General features: G+C 38.7%; 1 protein-coding gene across 1 annotated transcript in view; it reads left to right on the top strand.

Moving 5' to 3' along the window:
- IRS1 (insulin receptor substrate 1) overlaps positions 1-5,596 on the top strand; it is a 57,423-nt gene extending 51,827 nt beyond the window's left edge. Inside the window, exon 2 of the mRNA XM_074912116.1 lies at positions 4,418-5,596. The gene's annotated coding sequence lies outside the window, so the exon portion shown is untranslated. The remainder of the gene's footprint in view (positions 1-4,417) is intronic.
- Positions 5,597-21,594: the final 15,998 nt, after the last annotated feature.

Raw genomic sequence — 21,594 nt, 5'->3', positions numbered from 1 at the left:
AAAGCGTGCCCAGGCTGCCTGCAGACCTCAACTTGTGAAATTCTGCACGAGTCCTCTGGTGTATTTTCATAATGGCTATCTCTTAATTTTGAGCTTTTGTTCTTGAACTTTTCATTTTTTACTAGATAGATGTGTCGTTACGTAGTAAATCACTGTTTAATCTACACAGAATAAGATACTCTATATGATCCTAAAGTAAACAAATGCATTTACTTTTGAAATCTTTTCTTTATAACTAGTAACTTTGACAGGGAGTCGTCAACCAGTCCTTGTTGTTCATTGTTTCAAATGAGATGCTGGTGGGGTTAGGTACAGTTTTGGAGAATGTATTTGGTTTAGCAAGGTTGATGGCATTGTTGGGAAATTATTGTCCTTCTGCAGATCTGGAAAAATTTGCATTTTCTTCAGTAAGGAGTCATCTTTTAATTGACCTGGCTCTGCTACCTGTAGGGTTGTTTGCTAAACAGATGTCCAGCTAACACTGGAAAGGTGTTCACGGTGTACTTAAGCTGGTCTGACGTCTGGGAGCCACGTTTTGCCCAGGCATCTTAGTGATAAAGTAGTTGCACTTACATGCTGAAATGATTGCAAAGCTTAAGCAGCAACTCTGCATTATTTTATTTGTTTTGAATGACCCTTTGGAAGGGCGTTCCTATTGCTGCTTTAGGGACAAGACATGTTATTGTCCCTTAAGAGCAAATAGAAATTTAAATTGGCTACTGGAAAGTTTTTTGCTTGAAGATTGCTTGAGTTTTCACTTTTGTTGCTTTTCATATATTTATTCTTCCTTGGTTACTTTTCAAAGAGAATAGATTGTAAGGAAGGAATAAGGATTACACTGTAAGTGTATTTTAACAACACATCTATTTTATGTATGAAAATTCTGTTATCTTTCCTGAAGTTATATTATTAAATTGTCTAGACACTCTGCTCTTAGAGAGTTCAGGTTTTAAGTACTCTTCTTCTCCAGCTCCCCAATAATGGAAGTAAAATGAAGCATCAACTTATTTTTAGTTACTGGATTTAAGAATGGGACTTCAGTTGCGATAGGAACTACAGCTAGCTGTGTTGTATCCAGCCTGGACTAATAGATTTGAGAAGAAAGCATTGCCAGCTGGAACGTGTGTGAGTGTTATCTGCATGTGTGTTGTAACAGATGTTGAGCAGAGACTACTTGTCAAAGGTACCTTGTAGTAACTTTTACAGATACTTGTTTGTTTCAGTACATTTTTCTTGCATCACTAATTTTTTCCATAAAGTCAACCACAAACTGCATTATTGGGGACTCCAGCTGAAACTTGTGGTGAATATGAAATAGATTAAACACAGGTTTTCCCTTTTCTCTGGTTGCCAACAGTGATGTCAGTAGTTTTAATGATCCTTACCTCAGCTTGCTGCAGTCTTAGCACTCTCTATTAAAACACTTGTCTTCTGCACTGTTTTTATCTGTTGTTAAGGAAATGCTGATGGCTGTTGATAAGAAACAATGAGGTATGCAGCCGATGACTTCAGTTCTGAATAAGGGACTTCCGCCTTGAAATATACAGTAATAGTTCACTAAGGAGAGAGGAGATTCACATGTTTTTGTCAAAAATTTAAGAAATGTTCTTTGAAGTCCAGCAAAGAGCACTTGTATGCTAAAATCAAGGCTGGGGCTTTTGACTATAAGTTATGCAAACAATTCCCATGATCCAAGGCCTTATAGGTTGACTGTATTTCCAGTGACCTTGGAGGAGCAGTTTTGCTCTCGAAATAGCTGTTTTCTAAGCATCTTTGTGCATTCAGACAGAACGGACACTGCTGTCCTGTAATAGTAGCATGGGTTGTCATTCCCAGTTACACAACTTTTGTTTTGCGGAAAGATATTTGTCAGAGGATTTGGGGATGTGGAAAAAAAAAAACCACAACTGCAATCAATAATTTCAGACAGTCTGTATCAAAGAGTCTAAATTTTTTTTCCTTTACAAAATTAGAAGAAAACAGAAGCTACTGATACATTTTTATCGAAGGGTGACATAGATTTCCATGTTGTACTGCTGAAGATCCTAGAGGAGTAATTACAAGTTTGAAACTGGTCCATATCCCTGTATCCTGTCATACCTGCAGCTAAAATTTGTATGAAATGTAGCCTGTACCAGTTCATGTCTACATGATTCTGGCTTTTCATCCCAGGTTTCAATCTCTTGGATATTTAGCCTGCTGTGTTTTTTCACTCTTTTTACACATTTGCAGGACTTTAATATATGAGCATCTGGGTTTCTGTAACTGTGGGTTTCCTCAGTATTATTTTCTTAGTGAATTCCTCTAAGAAGTGTTTTGTTTTTCAAATAGACTTGTTACTTTCTTTCTTCCTTTATTTTTCTGACTTCTGAATCGAGGAATTAATGCCCGGTAGTAGTTGTTACGATGACTTCTTAGCCATATTGGTTGAATTGATGAGGAATTGGATTGAACAGGCCATTTTGTTCAATACATGTTGTATTTGAGTTCTGATGACCTGAATACTAAGTGAGGAGGCATAATACATGGCCCTGATATTGCAAATTATTATTTATGTACTTAAAATCTCTTAGCAGAATAAGGTGTAGCAATGTAAAAAAGCTGTTACTTGCTTTTCTTCTGCTTGCCCTGTACATGCAAGGCAGGGTGGGCCATGGGGAATGGCTGGTGGGCACCCAACAGTTCTCTGGCCATGCTGGGGGTGAGCCGGGTGTGAAACACCTGCTTCAGATATGCAGCACGCAACTCACGCACACTTTGTTCCTCCACTTAAATGAAGCCATTTTGCCTTTGTCACTCGTCTTTATTAATAAAGTATGGCATTACTGGCTAATTTTAGGTCCAACATAGTTGAAAGCTGCAAAGCTATGTGAAGCTGTATATAGATATTTGGGTAGGAACATTCCAGTAGATTGCAATGTGAGTACAGAAGAAAGTTGAAAGTAAATAAGAGATCTGTGAGATAATTCTCCAGGGAGTTTTCACAGCATACCACACATCATTTACAGGGATAGGCTTTCCTTTCACTTGAAGGACCACACAAAGTAAATTCTGTTTCTTGGGCAATTAAAGAATATAGGACAGGAGGTCTTTTCAGTTTTTTCACTTCAACGTGTCTATGGGAAGCCTTTATTTGTACTGGGAAAAATGCACTGTTTACTTATCTTTTCAGGAGCATAGTTAATATCGAATATAGGAATAGACACACTTTTATGTAAAATCTAGGTCTTGCTTCATCAGATTTTAGGCGAGACTTGTGAAATGTAAATGATGGTAGTCCTCTAACCCCCATTAAAACAAAAATTGTATTCATTTCACTGGTGCGTTGCTCAGTCCCCAGTGGGTATGGCTGCGTGTGACGGTAGTGTGAGGAGAAGAGGATGGGGCTGTGGTCTGCAGTGGCGCGGGGATGGCACTGGTGGCTGGCAGGGCTGTGGGCGCAGCGGGGAGGCCCCCCATGGCACCCTGGCACGCCACCTCAGCCCTGCCTCCTCCAGTGGGGACACTGCTCCCCCCCAGGGGCACAAGCTTCTCTGCCACAAGGTTGCTGGCAGGACGTGAGGCAGGTCAGCACCCAAGCACCCCACTGTGCGCTACGCCACTCGTGACCAGAGCCCTTGTAGTGATGACCTGCCTGTGTAAAACCGGCTGAAAAGCAGAATTGAGAGGACTTGTTGACAGAGACAGTTGCGCTATGTGCTAGATCAGGGAGGCTGGAGCCAAGAGATGAGAACTGGTGGGACAGAGTCAAAGGCAGCTACGAGCATTCATTCCCAGGGAACCTGTGCTGTGCATTATTAGGGTTGCGGGACATTGTTAGTCACCCAGACCTCTCTCAGAGAGATAGAAAGTAGAATGTAGATAAAAATTTATGGACTTGAACATGTTTTTCTGGATACAGGTTTTTTTGGTAACTTGTATGTCAATAGGGAATGGTAATGCTGCATCCCTAATGCTCCATTCCTTGGTCGTCTTTCTCAGGCAAGCTGTGGCATTTGCAGGTGGCCTGGAAGCACTACAGGGAGGCCTGATATCTAATGAATGTTTCTTCTTGTGGGTGGGTAAAAATGGCAACAGCAGGCTAATGGTTTGAGTTTTTCCTTCTCTTGTCACAGGAGCTTGTCAGAGTTAATCAGTATGGACACTTAAATTGTTTCTGCTTAGGTGAATCTCTTGCAAGTTTTAAATGTATTTCTGACTGCTTTGAATTTTACTGCCAACATCTGTTTTAAATTCTTTTGGGATTCAGATGCTTGAGTACAGTTCAGCTGTGTACGCCATAATTTTTCAGGGTGCTAACAATTTCAGTTTGAATGATAAGTCTTTTAAAGAAAAAAAAAAAGAGGGGGAGGGAGATAGTTAGAGAAAAGCTTTTAAATTGTCCATGATGCTAATTTTCTTTCTCTTTTAATTTCAGAATGATGACCTACACAACCTCAGCAAATCCTTCTTTTAACTCATGGGTATCAAGACTATAAATGTTTCATGCTATCACAACTAGGACCTCACCTCCTCCTCCTCCTCCTCTTCCTCTGTAAATGGGTACGATGCATCCAGTTCAGTTTGTTTACTTTACACAAACCTCAGGAGTTAGTTGACTGAGCTGCACATCCTGTGTTGTGCCAAGCAGAAGCACTGTGACACCTGGACAATGAGTCTCTCTTACTTCATCCTCTACCATAAGGACTTAGCTGGCCACAATGAACTGATGTGCCCACCACTATGTCATGGTGAGAATGGGTATTTTACTAGCACATTTACACAACTTCATTTGCTGCTGAAAACCTGTATGACAAATCATCATTGTAAATTATTACATACAAAACTTAATGTTGGTTGAAGAGTATTAAATATTTAACATAGGTTTTGATTTATACATGTACTTTTTTAATTAAAATGTAACTTTTCCTACAGCACATCTTTTTTGATGTGGAACTGAGGTATACTATATTCTGTTGTAAACAGAGTGGGAAACCTGCTTAAAACAAGGCTTTTAAGAATAGAGTAGGGTACTATTCTTGTTTTAAGATTGTAATTCAGAAAATAATATAATATGAGTCATTGGTCCCTGGGCCTTGATTGTACAGTCATATTTACTGATACTATCAGTTGTAAGATAACCCTGATGTTGAGTTGAGTTCTTTCCAAAAGAAAAATAATTTTGTACTCCTTGTAAAATAATAGTCTGTATTAACTACAATGAAGACAAACATTACTGTACATGGTATTTACAAGTGTCAACTTGAATTTGTCAATTGCACAGGAACTGACAAAAAAAATCAGAAAAAATAAATCAAAGTCTTCCATTGTATATATTGTAAAGAAAGAAAAACAGCCAACAGAAAACCACAAAACAAAATGAAAACAAAAAAGGGTGAACTTTTCAAATTGACTCTTTCCCTGGAATGAAAATGTGGGTGTTTGTAAATTCTGGAAATCTCTTTCTATATGTAATAAACTAGATACTGTTTTATCTGCTGTAGTGTTTTTTGGGGTTTTTTGTTTTCTTGGTAAAATGTCTCAAATATCCCAAATTGTCCCACCAAGTTTCTTTGATGTTTCCATTGTGTGTAATTGAGAATGGCTGTGGATCACCATAGTTTAAGAATAAACTCAAGTGTAATTAGGTGTAGTAGGGAGTATGGTTCCTTGGATTATTTCACTAAAGCTCTTGTTTCAGTTTTCTGGAGAATCTTCAAGTTATAGCATTCCTTCCACTTCAGTCAGTGGAAGAGTTCACAGCAAGTGAAGTCACTGGAAGCCATAGCAAGACTTCAGCATAAAATTTAAAAAGAACAGCCTGGGGGATTGTCTGGAAATCGGTGCAAGAGGAAGGATGAGGAAGAATTCTTCTGCGGCTCTTCTGTGCTCCACTCTTGTTCTTTGCAGATAGAAATTCTTTTGTGCCTAGCATTTGCAGAGCTTTAATTCTTTTTGAGAAATACTGAGATGATGGATTTCCAAGTAAAACGTTGTTGAAGTGATAATTGAACTTGAAGCCATGTCAGGTCCCTGTTGGTCCCTCCTCCTGCTTCTGTGAAGCAACTCCATGGACCAGTGCACATTCAACAGGATTCTTGTTACCAGGAAAAGGCAGGCACTCAAAGCACCAGCTCTCCTGCAGGAAGGCTGTCAAACCCTCAAAGAATGTATTTCTCTCCCCTGAGATGTTCATGAGGTCTGGGGTTAGGCTGTGGTTAATGCAATGTCCTCTTCTGACTTGCAGTATAGATGAAGAGACCACTGCACAACTATTTTTCACCTCTTCTTTTGCTGGAGGCTTATCATTCCCTTAAATCTGCTGGTATTATTGCACATATATAACCACTTTGACCCTGTCAAATCAAAATATTCACTTAAGAAAGGACTTGCAGCCTAAGAATACTTAAATCATTCCAGATCACTGGGAACAATTGCATGAGTGGTGGTGCTGACTGATTTGAGGATGTTGTTGCATGGTGAGGCTGCAGCCTGAGAAGGACTTGCAACTGCCCAGGGTGCTGCCTTTGGAAATCTTGGCCTTTGCTGACAGAATGGTCTCCTTCCAAAGAGACTGATACGAGTCAGTAAAAGACATGAGGCTTTGCTGCTTCTTTACATAGGAAAGGGCAAGTTGAGCCATAGTCGCTTGCCTGTTACTCATGAGCATTGTTTTCCAAAGAACCATTAATATGTAAGAAGGCAGCACTTGCTTTGAAAAGAAAACTGCGTGCACCAGACCAGTATTCAAAATTTGTAAGTTACCCATTTTCATTTTATCTTAAGATCCTTCTTCTTTGTTGTTGTTTTTTTTTTTTTTTTTTTCTTAATGGGGCTTAATTGCAATGAAAACTTACCTATGTTCTGAAGTAAAAACATAAAAACGAGTCACCCCCAACCCCTTTGCCCACAGCCTTCTCCAGCTTAATGAATTAACATAAATGTTCACTGTGTTGATTTGGTTGCTAAATATTAGCCCCTGTTGATGTTAAAGTGCCTTGGATAGAACAGTATTTTATGGCCATTGTGCTTTGCATTGTTTCAGATAATTTGCATGCTCCAGCAATTACTGAAATAATAGGTTTGAAGGTACTTGAAGCTACTGTTAAACTTTAAAAGGCATTAGTAAGTACATCTAATCCCAGTAGAAATATTTAGCAGTGATACATCTATGAGCAAATTTTGTTCATAAAATACAAAATTTTTAAAAAATGTAGGAATTGGCAATGGTCATTACAGAAGGGAATGGTGGGGGAAGGATAGTGCTGATCTGGTGAGTTTCCATTCATGTTAATAGTAAAGTACAGCCAGAGAAACAGCTTGTTAATGATGTTAATATGCATTGTTTTTATGTTAATTGTTGTTTTTTTCCTAGTAAAATTAAACATGCCTGTTTAGCAAATGTTTTGAAAAGGCTTTTGAAGCGAAATGCATTCATAACCAAACCTGAAACTCTTCTTTTCTTGCATAGATTTTTATTCTTATAAATTGCAAACTTTAATAAATAGACTATTATGAACTGAACCCTTTTAAATTAAAGCATAAATGCCTCAAAAATATGGTACTATACTATTTTATCTTTTTATGAATTCTTTTCTTCTGTCTGCCACAGAACAGATTATAATTTCTTTAGATTTGAAAATGAGCAAATGGGATCAGTCCTATATTAGCTAGTAAAATTCAGATGCTCAGGAGTTTATTTAGCTTTGAATTTTTTTCAAGTGGAAGTTTATGGTTATCATTTGAGTTTCTTTCTTACTCCATTACTGGGACAGCTTCAGTTTTCAAAAACTATACTGAATGCATTTATTAGTGCTATTGGCTAAAAATGAATGGGATTGGAAAAACCATTTGAAGTAGTCTCCAAGAGCACAAGCAACACTTACACACTTGGGTTTTTGCAAGGATTGCTGTGTTCAAGCTCAATTTGCCAAGTTGACATGTATGTTGTGAAACTAAATAAATTTTTTGCCCTTCTAGTCTTTGATATTAACCTCTTTAATTAGTATTTAAAATGTCATGTCTCACATAGTGTTTTGGGTTTTTTTTCCCAGCAAATGTACAAATTCAGAAAGCAAAAAGGAGGCTCAGGCCATGTTTATAAGCATATTCTAGTGCTGTAGCCTCACTTTCTGGATATTTAAAAACTAAGCATCCATGTCCATCTTGCTACCAGCTGACTTTTAGCTGAAGCTATTATTCATGCCCTCTATTACACTCAAGGGCTGTGAAATGAGTAGTTTGTGCTGAAATGAGTCCCATGAACTTAGTGTGTGCCGTATTTCAGTTAGATAACTCTACTCTGCAACAATATGAAGAGCCTTCACATTTGCTTTTGAAATTATTAGCTGAAGCTAGTACTTGGTAGCAGCTCAAGTACAGCATGTCAACTGTTAATTGGATCAATCTGAATAAATATTTGATTGTTCTGCAATTTAATTCACCTAAGATAGTTTATTTTAAAGAAACAATACTGAAAATAATGAAGTTAGGGCAGATCTTTTGCCTTATCTCTTGTGTGACCTCCAACCCATCTTTGGGTGCAGCCGATGGCATTTTGGTTTTCGTTTTTGTTTTTCAGCCTGCAAGCCTTGAGACTAGTTCAGTGGTGTAAAGTGATGGTATTCACCCTTTTCCAGTTCACCTACTATTTACCTGCTTATTAGTAATTTTATTAAGCTGAGGCTTTGAAGACACTATGAAGAAGTTGTTTGTGAACTGATTGGATGCCCATATGAAATTCTTCAGGCTGTAGGGTGGAGAATGGAAAAGAGTGGAAGTGAAAAAAAAATTCAGTACTTTCAGTTTGTAGAAAAGCTCTCTTTGTACCTCTATGGTGATACTATTCTCAAAATAGATGAAGTGAGGAATCTGAGATGGGTACCATGATCTGTCATATTTGCTTCTTCCCCCATGTATGTTCTGAAAGAGTGTTTATATATAAGAGGAAAAGGTGGGGGCTAATCAATGGCTACTTGAGAAAGCAGGTGTTAGTCTGACTTCTGTATCTAAATACTTTCAGGTTGGAAATTTTGTATTCTATGTATGGACTAGCAGTAATTAGATAATAAAATGTTAGTGTATGCCTGCCATGGGCTCAGATGTTACAGAAAACAACTCTGCATCTGTACTTACTGTAAGACAGAGTAAAGCTGGGAGCAGTGCGTCTCTGAGGAGGGGGGAACTCAAAACACCTTGTGCCTCGTGAAGCTCGCTGGGGGCATGTTTTCTGTAAAAGGTTCTGTGCCATTCTGAACTCCTGATCTGAATTGGTAGATGGTTTGAAAATTGGTACTTTCCATTACCCAAGGGCCATGGAAGAGTAACTGCTGGGAAATCCCCCTAACACTGCACAACCTGTAGAAAAGCTGTGGTTGGTAGATATGCCTCTGATCCCAGAACTCCCATTTCTGCTGTATTAGGAAACTTTATAGTTGTATTTGGAGATGTACAGTAAGAGAATAAAATAAAACTTGTATGTCTTATGTAGATTAAGCCAATTTAATACATCTCATAAAATCAAGTTATTTGTAGGCAGATAAACTATATTGAATCAGAAGAACAGGAAGAGGGGTTATTCTGTGTCATGGCTTGAAAAAAATGGTTATGCTTTTTCAGCTACTTTTAGGCCCTGCTTCTATCTACAGAAATTGAAGCACTGAATATTTAAAGGAAAGAGACCTGACTGAAGTATTCGCCTACTATGTTTTGTAGACGGTGGAGTGTTGCAAGGAAAAAACAGCAATGCTGCTATAGAGTTGATAGAAAATTAAAAATACCCGATAATGTATTTGATATTTTGCCAGTAATTTTTGAAAAGCTCTGCCTTACAGCTGTTCCTGTCAGACTGTCCAGTGGCTTTTGTGGCATTACAGTATATTGTGTGCAGCAGTCACAATCTCTGCCTTTCTTTTATACTTCTATTTTTTAATTTCAAAATCAAGGCTGGCACCGTTTGGCTGTTTGAAGTAATGATTGAACCTTCCTGGTCTAGAAGCCAGGCTGGAAGTCCCTCTGCTGTGCATAGCTGTGCTGTGTAGGGCCAGGGGGTAGGGGGGTGGGGAACCTCCTGAGGGAACTAGGAAGTCATTATTAGTTATTAATATGACTGAATAAAATGTCAGTTATGCCATGAATTATTTGCTGTCAATAAAATACAATAAAATTGAAATGTCAGGAGTTTTCTCAGTTTATTGTGGACAGTGGTACTGCCCTGTTAGGTTTCCTCACCACAGTGGTAGTGCTCTGTGTTTCCACTTTTTTGAACATTAATTGAAAGAAGAAATTATAACCATTTACCAGTTTACCATTTCACCTTTTTTCTCTTCAAACTGTTGTTTGGAAATTTGATTAAGACAGGAATTTGGGAACAACAAAAAAATTTCTCATGTATCCTGATTCTGCAGTCAGCTGAGGTGGGTTCAAGGTAAACTTGTCATTGTTTTTTTCCTTAGACCATATCTTCTGAAATCAACAACAGGTTGTTGGCTTTTTTTTTTTTTCAAAGACTGATGGAAATAAGGTGAGTGTCCAGTTCCTGTGGTTGCAGTCTCAATCGAAACATGGATTGAGCCCATAAAGGGCCAAAATGTGGTTATTTGACCTGTAAATACAGATATGACTAACTTTGGGGAAAAAAGGGTGTCCTCTCACAATCTTTAAATACTTCTGCAGTTTCAATAACTAGAACTTGATTATCTTTTCTCCAGAGCAGCCTGAAGGCCCTGTGTGCTGAATCTGCATGCTTTTACCTTCTGTACCTCGGAAGTCATTGCTGTCCTGCCCAACCTGCCATTTTGTCACATCTGGCTTTCCTCAGCTACATGGCAGAGTAATCTAGCTCATACTGTCACTGTGCCTTTATCAGTAGCATGTTTTGCATTAATTTTAGCTTCTTCACAGTCTGTCTGTGACTGCTATAATGCGGCCTGCTGACGGAGCTCTTGCCAGCCTTCTTTAGTCACACAGTCCATTTCCTTCATGCACACCGGCCGTGCCACCTCAGTGGGATCCCACAGGAAGAGGTAAGCTGAAATTCTCTTTCCTAAATCTGCTGGGAAACAATTTGTCTAGGCTTCTTCCCTGTCAGGCTTTCTGTGTGAAGTGGCCTGGTAATCTGTTGGCTCACCACCAGTCTCCCAGTCATGTGGCTAATCCTGAGGGTTGTCATCTGAGGTGAAAGATAAGGAGAAGGGTCTGAACATGACACATGTATGTGAAAGATCAAGAGACTTCTGCTTGCTGTGTTATTTTTAAAATTACAGCTAACAGTGAGACGTGAGCTGTTTGTTCTTACCTCTTCCAAAACATTGTATGAATGTACATAAATCATTCAATATTATTGTCTTAGTTTTGTGTATACAAAACGAAAATTATTTTTACTTTCTCACTGAGTTGTTAGGAGGATTAAGTAAAGAATAAAAAGTACTCCTGCAGCGTTGGGCGACATAGAAATTCTTGTAAAGAAACTACATAAATTTAGTTGTTGCAGAACAGCAGTACTATACGGCCTTTCTTAATCTCTCCAGATTTCAGCATCCACTTCAGTGCTTCCTCTATTCTTTTTAATGTCATCTTAGTCAGAAAACTTGGTTGCTGGAACATTTTGTTCTGTGTTAAGGCCAGCAGTCCCTCCAGTCCTGGGTTTTGTTGTAACTGTTGCACAGTCAAGGTGTTCTCACCAGAAGGTAAGTGTTTTAAGCCAGGTCTGCAGTTCTCAAAAAACCTTCTTTGTAATCTATTAATGGAAGTTCCACTTGACCCTGACTCAGGAGACCACTGCTATTCATGAAGACCAGTGCAGTGCCTGCTGAAGATTCGTTAAAGTGATCTTTACTAAACATAGCCTGTAAACTAAATACAGAAGCTTAAAGTAAGTATATCCTTAAATTAAGCATGTGTCTATACACACATATAGGTGCTTTGGGGTGTTTGTTTTCCCGGCAGTTTCACTGTGAGAGCTAGGAGCTCTATGAATTAAGATCTTCAAAGCTTCCTTGAAGATATGATACTCTTTTCCACTCATGTTTTGACTTTGTGCCCTGTCAAAACAGAGGCCTCTTCTAGTCACAGTGAGCTAAGTCGTCTTCTTCCTCCTCTTCCCATGGATGCTTCAAGAAGGGACCTTCTTATTGTTGAGCTCCTTATCTCTTCACCTTACTGGTGAGCTCCTCATGCCTGCCTGAAACTATTTTTCTTTGCTTTCCTCTTTTCTGTGAAGCGCTTTTAGCACCTGAATATTCTTTGGCTGCTGTACGCCGACTTCGGGGACAGTGTTGAATTAGTGAACCTTGCCCTCTACACAGCTGCTGCTACTGCACTACCACAACATGCCAGCAAAACTTTCTGAAAATGTACTGTGAGCAGTATCACTGAACTGACTTGGACTTAAATGACCCAAGAATAGGAGAAAGTGTGAAATCCTTAACTTGAAATTGCCACTGAAGGCAGTAGATTCTGAAACTACAGCCTCTCCATTTCTACTGTGAGTAGATGGACTTGTAGCATTAAATATTTTTTTTTAATTTTAATGACTCTTTTTCCACATTATAGAATTATTTTGGTTTTAAAAGGCTGTGTCCTCTCTGAAACGATGGCCTGATGGAATACTGGGTGGTTTTACCTGGTTGAGTAATTTTGTTCCTCATTAGATACGTGGAATGATTTCACTTGAAATAAGACCTCCAAAATAAAAAGTGAACTCACTTTTTTTTTAAACTATGATTTAATAAATACAATTTCAAACATGATTACACAGGTAACAACACTAGTCAAAAGGCGGAACTTTCCAGTGTGAGACAAAGCAACCTATTAAACTTATTTTGGCTTTAGAAGCAGAAAAGCAAGAAACTAGGAGACAAATGGCTCAGAGAACATGCTACTTTCTTTTTGATGAGATCTAAAATGAACTTAAGTCTTTGGATCAGAATCTCTTTGGCACAATCTGTATGTTACACACCTTGCTAGCTGGCAGTGCTGTGGAATTGTTTCTTAATGAAACTTCCATCCTTGTAAAATAATTGCATATCCTTGCTAAGCAAATAACATTGTCGTAACTGTGATGTGGGTTTGCCAGTCCATTTTCTAAACAGTGTTGTTATTTAAGCAGAATGTTTGCCATTTATGACAGCAATATAAATTGATGCTGAATAGATTAGATCTTTTAAGGAGAGCTGTGATAAATATCTCTAAGAATTTAATGGCTTTTGGGGTGTTTTTTGTTTGTTTGCTTGGGGTTTTTTTCTGCCACTTACTACCTTTGTGTGTGTGCAGAGTAGAAACCACTTCCAGAAGCTTGTCAGTGAAGAATCAATGATTGATCATATCGTAATAGACATTCAGATAGGTGCTCTCTAATAAATTCGTATTTGATCTTTGTGTAGACTCTTCAAGTGTCACTTTCCAGCAATCAGCAGCTCTTCTAGTTCCAGTGATCACCAGCAGTTATTTTGGGAAATTACAGGAAGTACATGCTTAATCTGAAAATAGTTAAGGCCAATTCTTAAAAAGCGGAGTTAAGCCATGAATGGCTTACAATTCACATAGATAACTGTCATTATATTATAATACTTCCCTAAAATATTTCAATAGCTGTAATGAGAAGGAAACAAGAAATGAAACTCAGAGGAAATAAATTGTAAGTCCAGTGTGCTCAAATTCTCCTTTTGTCATCTTTGCATATTTTGTTGTTTTCAGTATTTCTGCATATTCTTTTCTGAAGCAAACTTTGCCCAGCAAACAAGAGTCAGGTTCCTCATACCTATCATTTGCATTCCTTGGTCTCTCTATTTTTTTTTCCTAAGGTCGACAAAGATAAATTTAGATTGACTTTCTTTGATTTAACAGCCTTAGTGTTCTAATCTAGTTCCACCTTTAGTATGCCTACTTGGTGCTATTGCAGTGCTGTGATCTCTCTAAGTATAACACTGTATGCATTTTCATTTATTGTGAAGAAAAATAATTCAAAAGCAAAATTGTGCGAACTCTTAAGGTAGTGCCTTCAGAAACAGGTTTTACCTCCTGTGCTTCTTCACAGGAAGTAGAAGTTTGGGAGAGTTAAAACAGGAGTGCAGTGCTGATTTTGCTGCAGTAAAATACAATGCTTCTGGATGATCATGATTTTGAGTTACTTCTCCAACTTTGTCACTGCCAAAATTAATCACAGTAACGTATGGCAGAATTAGCTGAAATACACAAATGCAGTAAGGTATCCTGACTTCCTAAAACAGGAAAAAAAAGCGTGGGTTTTTTTGAGAGGGCGCTGAATTATTAGAGATAATTCTCTACCATACAAAGTAAACCATAAGATATTAGTGTGTTGTTTTGTTGTGTTTTGTTTCAATACTTAGGTTTAAAATGAGGCTGCTTAAAGAAAGAGGGAGTTTAATGTCAAGGATTCTTTGTTTGGGGGCAAGAGGAAAAAACTGTGGTTCCCTGCTTTTTTTTTTTTTTTATATGATAATGGGAACCTTACACAGGTTGGTGTAGGAGTATGCTCTGCACAGGCTTCCATAAACCAGCGTCATAAGGCACATGGCAAATAAAGACATTCCAGATTGTAATTACTGTTTAGCTGATGCCCTGTTTTAGAGGCAGTTTGGAGAGCAGAGAATAGAGGTAACCCCTCCTCACACCAGCAAAAGCTGAAGGAGCTGAAAGCTAGCTGATAGGCTCAAGCCTGGACACGTGTTTGCGCAGAGAAGCACTGGGTTAAAAAGCACAGTCAGCAAAGATTGGAAAAAGCCTAACAAAATCCACAATTGTGATCTTTGCCCATGGAAATGGCATGATCAAAGTGGAGCTTGGATGCTGAACTTAACCCCGCTCACACCGGACAGATGATCCTCTCTGACTGGCCTTATCTGATGTCCCCTCAGCAGAAGTGACGTCAGGAGCAAGGTGCACCACGTCGCGTCGTCTGGGGGCTCGGCTGGCGGTCACTGCTGCCTCTCGCCCTGCCCTCGGCCCTCCCCGGCATGCTTGCAAGGGTGATCCAACAGGGCTGCGGCCCTGGCCCCGGCAGTGCCTGCACCCAGCCCTGCTCCACTGGGAAATCATCTGAGGGCTGCTAATCACCCATCCCTGGTGCGTGGAGTTGGGGGCTGCTCTTCAGGTGTACGGTGGTAACGTACCTGATTAAAGCAAACAGGAATTCGGCTGCAAGCTTCTGAATGTCTGCAGTGGTTGCAGGAGCAGGCGGAGCATGTCATGACTAAGTAAATTCCTGCAGCCCACACAGTCAAAGTGGTCTTCTTTCGGTCTTATAATTTATGAATATGTTGCTGGGAATAAACATAGGGCTTGTGTGCTCCTGGCAGTGTTTAAAGCTCTATCTTGCTCTTGTTTCACTGCATAACAAAATCCCCATCACAGATGGTAGCCAGGCCAGAGACAAAGCTTATAATGAATTGATGTTAATTTTTAACACGCAGACAGTTAGATTTTTGTAAACATTTCTTTGTACCTTCTCGTGTATAGAGTATACCCACGTCCTCTGCACCTGCGTGGACAGTCTCTCACTGCTCCTAGAGTGACGTGACCTAGATATTAAACCAAAAACTGAACCCAAGGGGTTTTCAGCTGTAGGCTTACATTTTCACTGGAACTGAACTTTCCCAAAAGTACATTGGCCTTGATCAAGGTCCGGAACGGGTGAGCCAAGAAGGGAATTCTTGCAACTCAACCCTGACTTTCAGATCCAGCTAGCATAATTATAGTTTAGCTACTGGCCAGTAGTACTGCTCTGGATAGCATCAAAGCATTCTTGTAAAACATTTTGAACTACTCCCAGTGACCACTTCTGTGGTCGGTATATAGTAACTTCAGAGCACATATTCAGCTATGCCTTGTCCAAAGAGTTATGCAGTTTCTATATACAGACACCAGCACAGATCCATGTGAATTACCCGTCTACCAAAAAGCTCAGTTGTAAAGACCGGATAATTTGACTACCCGGGCATTGTGGGATCCATTGCATAACCGTACTTCAAACACTGTCTGGAGTCCGTGGCAGCTTCCCAGGCAGGATCTATCATATCAGCTAATGCATCCGGAATGGCTGTATCAAAAGCTTTAACAAATCAATGCCTACAGAAATGTAATTTGACTTTAATCAATTTTATTGTTAAAGAGAAAAATATAGATAAAAGCTTGAAGAATGCAGAAGGGAAAAATTTAATTTGTTGGAAGCTAATTAATTTACTTTTAAGATGTGGTTTTTGTCAGTCCTTTAGTGGAGCGTATCTTGTTTAAAGAAACTGACTTGCTAGAAGGAAAAGACAGCATCCGTAGCAGTGTTGTTTCTCTATGCAGAGGTTAGTGCAAATTATTTGTATTTATTTTCTTGTTTTTCTAAGAACCTAAAATACACGAAGGTTATTCAAAAGAAAATAAAAAGAAGGAAAAATGGAAATAGATGCAACTGTAGAAGATAAGGAAATGGGAAAAGCATTAGAGAGTGACTGTGTCTAACAAAGTCTCTGCGTGTATGAATGTAGTAAGACCCAACAGCACTGACTGCAGGGTAACAAGTCACAAATCACCCTTGAAACCTCAGTTCTATTTTTATACCACAACAGCCTTAACATCTGTATTTAGTAGACATTTAATCATTAGTCAATTACATGAAGTGATGTTTTTGGTATGGGGTTCGAGTTATGGTTTGCTTTATGTTGTAGCTGTGATGCATGTGTTCTATGGGATGTATTTAAAGACGAATATCTGTTGGAGCAAATGTTGAATTATTTGTGTTTCAGAGTGTGTTAAATACTCACCCAGAACTCAGTTTCAGTAATAGACCTGTTTCTAGGAGGTGGGGTACAGTTCAACAGTTTCTGCTGAACCAGGGTAAGTTTGGAGTTCTTTTCCTGTAGGTGACAGCCATCCTGGATCTCCGTCAGTGTAAAAGAGGTCAGTATATGATTCTTGCTTGTATAGCAGGCTGCTTAGTAAATTAGATAATCCTCTTCTATTGCTGTTTGATTTGAGGGATATCTATTCTGTAAAAGACGAATACAGATAAATCTGCCTATTCATTTAGATGATATCTGAAGAATGTCTGTGAAATTGAGAGGCCAAATATTTACTTTTAACTGTAGTCATTGCATATTAATTCCTGTTCCTATTTATAATACTATGTGCAATGAAAGAAATTAAAAAATGAAATTTCCTATAGATGTATGTAAGATTATTATAGCTGTCAGTCAGCCTATTCTGATAATACTGTGAATCTGAGCATTAATTTTCAAATGCTCTCCTTTTCCTAGTTTTCTGTCAGCCTGCTGCTACTGCTATTCTTAACTCCTGAGCAGTCAGCGTTTGGGTTGGAGGAAGATGAAAAGTAGCTATTTCATGTCTGTGGTTCTTATTGAGGACAGCTTAAAAGCTGGAGAGGTGCATCTGAACATTTGTGGGAAGAACTATGTGAATACAAATCAGAACTAAGCACTATGAATTTTCTACTTAATGCTTTTAAAACATGAGATTTTTATAAAGTAATTAGGAATTACTTTAATGTGACAGACATAGAAACTATCTTTATTTTTTATTTCCAGCTTTTAGAATTGGCCTGATTTCCGCAAGTGCAAGGCAGTGACAGATGCTGTCTTTTACATTGGGCTCTGAGGTTATGGCGCATTTCTGAGAACCAAGCCATTGCCATTTGCTGCTGCTTTTGCATTTCTGAAGCTAACTTCTTAAGGTATTCAGAACTATAAAAAGAGATTTATATCATTCCCAGAAATTGTGAATTATTTGCAAAAAACCTTGTATTTTCAGGAAAAATCTTGCAATTCTTACAGCACCATTAAAGAGCAACAGACCAAAAAAAAACCAAACCAGGCAAACAAAAGATGTTTGCGTGAGCTATCATACATCATTTGGAGATTTAAATCTGTCTTCTTTTTATTTTGATTTGCAGTGCTTTTTCTGTTTTGTTCTGTTGAAAGGAGATAGTGCTGATAAAGAAACAGCTCTCTCCTGCTTGGTGTGAACTCTTGCCTTTAAGTTAATAATCCACATGTTTAAAAGTGTGCATCTGTGCACATACATGTACATGCACATAAATAACAATTTTTAAAAAGAGAGAGAGGGGAATGGCTGTGAGAACCGCCTCAATAGCTTTATGAACTTAAGTGCTGACTGCTCTTAAGAGTTATGATCCTTCTGTTCTATGGTGAGCATTGCTGTAGGGTCATATTACTATTCTTTGTGCTGTATATATTTCCTTGCCTTCTTGCAATAAAAAGAACCCCTGCTTTTATTGTAAGCATTTCCAATTTGTAACAGATCAGCAACCCAGTGTTGTTTCTTTGGCAGTGGGAGGCCATCAAGACCTATCCTTTATGGGACTTTCCAGGTGATTTACTAGCTATGACTTTCCCTTCATATCACACTTGAAGTTTCATCAAAATAATTTGGAATGTACTGGGACCAAATAAATGGCATAGGCTAAAGTATCTGTTTGCCAAGATAACCACACTAAAACTTGCCAAACCAAACATTATTGTTAGAAACATGGCTCGACCATAATGCCCATCTCTGAACTGGAGTGGGAATGGTTTCATGGGAAAAAGTTTGCTCAACAATATACAGGCTCATAGACGCTACATTTGGAGAAGAGACAGCATACCTAATTTAAATAAGTTCAAACTACAGCCAGTACTGTGGTTTGTGGCTGATCTTTATTACCTGCTATCTTTTCAGATTCTACTTTTCTTATTTTTTAAATGTTATCTAAGATAATTCCTTTTTTTTTTTTCTTTGAACTTGTTTCCTTCATTGCTGTTTTTGAGCACTCATTAGAAAAAGCAAACTATATTTCCATCAAAGATTCTTTTTCCATTTTGCCTTTGAATTTTGTGACTGTAGGATGCCTCACAGAACATACAGCTGATTTCTGACCTTACAGTGTTTGGGTGGTTTAGCTTGAAGCATCATTGCAGCATCTGAAGCTAGGAAAAAATAAAGGTTACATGACAAGATTATTGGAAAGGAAGGGGGAAGAGATGGGCTGGATGTTGGGCTTATCAGCTTTGCATTCAGTACTGGAGTCAGATTCCCAAATTTAGTAGCATCATCTAAGAACAGCTCATACCTTTTAAGTGGCTTAAAGGCTGAGGCTCTGAGAGGCAGTTTCCATACTTTTCGTAACCTACCTGAAGTTTGTTAATAGAGGTGTGTTGGTCACGGATGGGAATGACAGAGCAGGGTCAATTCCTCAGCATCCAAACCTTGCCCAACACCCCAAGAGAAACCCAGCACAAGTTGATAAAACCAGTTGCTCATTTAGTTGAAAAGTTTTTTCCCTTCATTTTTGTGAATGAAACACTCAGGTGAGACAAGTGCTGCAAGGAGGACAGTGTCAGCAGGAAAGCCATGTGAACGGTTTGTCACCCAGGGACTCGGCTGCAGTGGTGCAGATGCAAAGCACCAGATGAACAGGATAAAAGGGGATTAAGTAATCGGGGTAAGTTTTTTTTTCCTGATAAACTCTGCGGAAACTGTATGGTTGTTTCCCCTTGTTTTTTAGCAAGGAGAGCTGTAATTAAACATCAATGCTGAGATTGTTTCTCCCCTGTATGGAGTTTTTCCAGTCAGTTTGGAAGAGGGAGAGGGCATGCTGAAGCATTAGACTGCTGTGCTTTCAGCTGGCCCTTTCCTTTCCCTTTCCCTTAAGCTTTTCTATCAAGGATCATCCAAATATATGCCATCTCGCCTCATGAATGTGTCTAGTGTTTCATTTTGTCCTTGGTTCAAATTCTCAAGTGGTTTGTGGTTTGCTTTTTTTTTTTTTTTCCAAGCATCTATGCAGCTCATGTTTTGTTCTTCCCATAGTTTCCATCACACTTTGACAAATTTTGCTATCCTTTCACCAGCTTTATTGTCACTTGTCTCTGTATTACCGTTTCTCAGCTTGTCATTTAATAACTGAAATACTAGGACATATAAGAACATGGGAAATGACATATATCACCCAGTTGTCATGTTTGGAATTGTAGCAGCTCTGTTGCACATGATACAGTTGTAAATTAAAATTTTCCATTGACCTGGAACTTAGAAGGGTATTCTCAGTACAGTATTTGCTTAGTCAGTTTTGCTGCTCTTGAGATATTTATATCTGCTTTTTTAATATTCCTATTTCTTATTTCACTTTGCTATTCCTAGTAAAAATCCATTTCTTTGGCATGCCCTTGCTTTTATAGGAGTTGACATTTGCAACCATTCTTGAGATTGGGTGAAAGGTTTTGATTGTAAACTGATTGGCAAAAAATATACAAAATCCTGCATGTTTTATCTATGCAGGAAGCTATGAAAGTTGACTTCTTTAATATCAAAGGAGAAAGGAGAAAATTACGTCTTTTAAAGATGGTTGTATCTGAAATAATTCAGGATAGGAAGGTTTTATGAGACCTGTCTTTATAAATTCTGGGATTGATGTATTTGTCTCTTTAATTTTTGTCCTGACTGTAGTTAAATTTTAAAGATCATATACTTCTGATAATGTAATACAGAGCTATTTTTAGTAACTAAAAAAGCTTGTAAAAAACACCTGTTTTCCACCAGGACTAGCACATTGAAGCCAATGTGGAATTTGAATCCAATCCATTTTTGTGTTGTGACAGGCCTGAGATCTCTTTAAAAATTTTGAGATCTCAAATGCGTTCTGATTTGCTTCAGATTTTACAGGTGAGTTCTCGCTTGACATAAGGTCTTGAAATTTCAGACATGTTGGTGTTACTTTGCTGAAGCTGAGGCTGTTTGTGTCAAAATCAGCTTTCGAAGGGAAGGACTGTTTCAGCCTTCACTACTAGAGGCTATTGTTTCTTCAGAATAAAGTAATAGATATTTCAGAAGTGCTTTGAAGTCGTGCCAGCCTCCTCACAGAGCTGTGAAATCTGATACCTCTGCTTTTAAGCTGTTTGTGAAACTACAAACTGTAGTACTTTGGAATTCATTCACTGACTTCCAAACTTGAGTCTGGCCTGGGAATGGGAAGAAAGAGTTTAAGAAAAAGGGGGAAAAAAATACTTCAGTAGTATGTGGCAGTTAACTGTCAACTTTGGCATCTTTTCAGATTTGCGGCTTCATGCTTTCTAGGGATAAACTGTGACTTTTCCCTTAGGATTGCAGGATTTTATTTTCTTTTCCACTGAAGCTTTTAGGATTGTATGCTTGTAGGAGCTAAGCGAAGTGCAGAACTACCGGCAAGACGCCTGCTATGCTGTTAGATAGTTTATTTAAGGTTGCAGAACGATTCTTGCAGCTTGTTCCTCTTTACATTAGTTTCTCAATATTTTCCATTTGTAAAACAGATAAATGGGATCCCTCTGTCCGCATTACCATGCTTTGTTGTGTTTCATCTAGGTTTTCATGAAACCTTTTGTCTCATTAACAGGTGAGTTGAAGATTTTCTGTGGGCTCGAGCATTCCAAAGCACCTTCTGTGATAGAGGATCTTGTGTAAACACAGAGAAGCAGCAGCCCTGGGAGCAACTGAATCTTCAGAGAGTCGAACTTTCTTATCCTTTTCATTCTCATTAGAGCTCAAATGTGAGTGGGCAGTGAGGCCTTAGTCTCCACTGTGCAGCCTGTTGCTTTTGTTTTTTTTTCAGCCGAG

The sequence above is a fragment of the Athene noctua genome, chromosome 8 (genome assembly GCF_965140245.1).
Source record: "Athene noctua chromosome 8, bAthNoc1.hap1.1, whole genome shotgun sequence".
Lineage (NCBI taxonomy): Eukaryota > Metazoa > Chordata > Aves > Strigiformes > Strigidae > Athene > Athene noctua.
The sequence above is the reverse complement of the archived record's forward strand: the minus strand, read 5'-3'. Positions and strand labels throughout refer to the sequence as shown.